This window comes from Chlorocebus sabaeus, chromosome 18 (genome assembly GCF_047675955.1).
Source record: "Chlorocebus sabaeus isolate Y175 chromosome 18, mChlSab1.0.hap1, whole genome shotgun sequence".
Classification (NCBI taxonomy): domain Eukaryota; kingdom Metazoa; phylum Chordata; class Mammalia; order Primates; family Cercopithecidae; genus Chlorocebus; species Chlorocebus sabaeus.
In genome coordinates, this window is record NC_132921.1 from 9,936,843 (window position 1) to 9,940,506 (window position 3,664).

The window sequence follows — 3,664 nt, forward strand, 5'->3', positions numbered from 1 at the left end:
TGGAATTTTTCACTCTGCTTTCTCATGAAACAAAGCATAATCATTATTTCAATGCTCCTACAAAATACTTACAATCACCACTGTCACATCTTAATGTTTTACAGTTGGAATAGTAAAAACTATGTCCCTGTAATATACTAAAGTGCTTACCTAAGAATATCCTTTAATGAAAGATGTTTGTTCAGGTTTCTGCCTCAGCCTCTGAGTAGCTGGGATTACAGGCACCTGCCACCACTCCTGCCTAATTTTTGTATTTTTAGTAGAGACAAGATTTCACCATGTTGGCCAAGCTAATCTCGAACTCCTACCTCAGGTGATCTGCCTGCTTCAGCCTCCCAAAGTGCTGAGATTACAGGTGTGAGCCACTGCACCTGGCCCATTGTACCATTTTCTTGCTATGAAGATGTTTAAATTGTTTTTATTTGAAGTTCCTGGGCAATAAAAATAATAAGTTACAGTTTTAAACACTGCCATATATATTTATATATTATACTCTTTGAGAAGGCAATGAATGACAGATCACATCAGTTTATACTTTTACCATAGCAGTGTGGGCTGACATTTCCTGATACCCTCACAAATACTGATCATTATTGTTCCTTTCTACTCTCTGCCAAATTGGCAAGTGGAAAATTACTTAACATTTTTATTTGCCTTTCTTTGGTTTCTATTGAGTTCAACTTTTTTTTTCTTTTAGTCGGAGTCTCACTCTGTTGCCAGGCTGCAGTGCAGTGGCGTGATCTCAGCTCACTGCAACCTCTGCCTCCCGGGTTCAAGCGATTCTTTTGCCTCAGCCTCCCAAGTAGCCGGGACTACAGGCACTCACCACCACGCCTGGCTAATTTTTGTATTTTTAGTAGAAACGGGGTTTCACCATGTTGGCTAGGAAGGTCTTGATCTGTTGACCTCATGATCTGCCCGCCTTCGCCTCCCAGAGTGCTGGGACTACAGGCGTGGACCACCGCGCCTGGCCTGAGTTCAACTTTTTTCACACTTCTTGTTGTCCATCCAAGGTTTCATTTGTACAACACATATCTCTGATTAATAGAGTTTTATTAAGTACATGATGGTATCTGCAATCTTGGAAATGGGACTTTATGGGAGGTAACTTCACTATTCCTAAAACCTCCCAACTTGATTCTTCTATCTTACGCTCAAAATATTATTAAATCCCACACTGGCCGGGCGCGGTGGCTCACGCCTGTAATCCCAGCACTTTGGGGGGCCGAGGCGGGAGGATCACAAGGTCAGGAGATGAGACCACGGTGAAACCCCGTCTCTATTAAAAATACAAAAAATTAGCCGGTCGTGGTGGCGGCGCCTGTAGTCCCAGCTACTCGGGAAGCTGAGGCAGGAGAATGGCGTGAACCCGGGAGGCGGAGCTGGCAGTGAGCCGAGATTGCGCCACTGCACTCCAACCTGGGGCACAGAGAGAGACTCTGTCTCAAAAATAAATAAATAAATAAATAAATAAATAAATAAATAAATAAATAAATCCCACACTGACCCTGCACTGCAGCATCCTGAGAAAACTCCACCTGCACCCTCTGGGTGTGACACAATTCCTACATTCCATTGTCAGGCAGATAGTGAAGATTACTTAGTACTAGGTGGGGGGATGTTTTATGGCAATTCCTGGGCTTCAGTTTCATCCAGTGTTGAGTGCCAAACCCTCCAAGATGACACTTCCTCTTTCGTCATGTGGATTTTGCATCCTTAAATCTTCTTCTAGTGTGTTGCTGTGTAACCCTCCTTGACTGAATAAACAGTTAGGACTGTATTTCTCAACTCATGGAGAATTCCTGTTGCCTGGTGTCTGGATTTGTCAGAAGTCTCACCCAGCCAATTATAATCAATCTTTATTTTAGAAGCTGTTCTTTTTTCTTTTGTTCCCCCACAGGCTTAATTCACTTTACTTTTTGTGTATAAAACTCTATGTTGTAGCCACAGCTGGAGCCTGGGTCCTCTGCACGGAGACTCTGGTGTGGGTCTTGACCAGTTGGTCAGTGAATTCCTAATAGGGAGACTTAGTGAGTAGGGTCTCCTTCCAAAGGTCAAGGGTCAGGTAGCTGTAGATCTTAGAGATGGCATCAAAGGTGGCCTTGGTGAAGTTGCCCAGGGTGGCAGTGCAGCCCCTGGCTGAGGTGTAGCAGTCATCGATACCAGCTAACATGAGCAGCTTCTTGGGCACAGCCACCGAGAGGATACCAGTGCCCCTGGGCACGGGGATGAAGCACACCAGCGCAAAGCCCCAGCGGCCGGTCACCTTGCAAGTGACGGTGTGGGGCTTGCAGATCTTGTTCCCCCAGTAGCCTCTGCGCACGGGGACAATGGAGAGCTTGGCCAGGATAATGGCCCGTGAATGGCAGTGGCCACCTCCTTGGAACAGTTAACACCCGGACCGACGTGGCTATTGTAGTCTCTGATGGCAACAAATGACTTGAACCTGGTGCGCTGGCCGGTGCGGGTCTGCTTCTGCACCGGCATCATCCTCAAAACCTCGTCCTTGAGAGAGGCCCCCAGAAAAAAGTCAATGATCTCAGATTCCTTGATGGGCAGGGAGAAGAGATACATCTCCAGGGACTTCATCTTCATGTCCTTGACCGGCGGCCTAGCTTGGTGATGGGCGTCCACCCACTATCCTCGCCCTTGCCTCCATAAGCTCCACGGCCTCTGCCCCGGCCTGGTCCACTGACTGCCACTACCGCCGCCCCCGATGCCACTGCGGAAACCTCCACGGACACCTAGGCGGAAACCACCGCAGTTCCCCATCCCAGGATCCCCCGGGGCTTCCGGCCGCCGCTGCACCGGCGTCATCCGCCATTTGGTGTTTTCGCAGAGAAGACGTAGAAGCTGTTCTTGTTCGTCATCACTAGGTAACATCCTTTGTTTTAGAAGCTCTACTATGGTCCTCATCACTGCGTAACTTGTTTTAGAAGCTGTTCTATGTTCGTCATCACTAGTTAACATCCTTTGTTTTAGAAGCTCTTCTGTGTTCCTCATCACTACGTAACTTGTTTGTTTTAGAAGCTGCTGTATGTTCATCATCGCTACGTAACATCCTTCGTTTCCTGTTCTTAACGGCTTCCAGAGAAAACCCGAAGTCAGAAGCACACGGGTATCCACTTTCGGCCGCCCTGCCTGAATATGACATAGACAGGTGTGACCAACATAAGAGTCTTCAGGAGGCTCGGTTTGGTAACTTACGCATAGTTAATACATCCACATCATTTTTCTGAATTCTATGTTCTTTCATCTCTTCCTCCACATTTATTCATATAAAAATGGAGGGAGAGGTTCAAAATTTTTTTTAAAACACACTGAAGAATAGTGAGCCTTCTTCATTTGGAATTCATCCCAGTGTTAAAACAAATGAAAGAATATTGTGCAAATTTCCAGGAAAATGTCAATGATGACTGGCTAAATTGGAACAAATATCGAAAGACTCCAAAATGTTTACATCCCAGCTGGAGGCAAGTATTTCATTCCAAGTCAGGGACAGGACAAAGTGAGACTGCAGCAGGGGAATGGGCACAGCGTGGGTCCTAGCCCTCAGCATCACCAAGGCGCATTCCTCCCTGAGGACACCAGAGTTGTGACGAGTCCTGTTCCTTTGGTTTTAAAGGTTTCGTTGCAGAAGCCACCCCCATTTTGACCACTCCAA

The 3,664-nt window shown here is 46.6% G+C and overlaps 1 pseudogene; it reads right to left on the reverse strand.

Annotated features, from left to right (window-relative positions):
• Positions 1-1,933: 1,933 nt before the first annotated feature.
• On the reverse strand, positions 1,934-2,824 carry LOC119620527 (small ribosomal subunit protein uS5-like; annotated as a pseudogene).
• Positions 2,825-3,664: the final 840 nt, after the last annotated feature.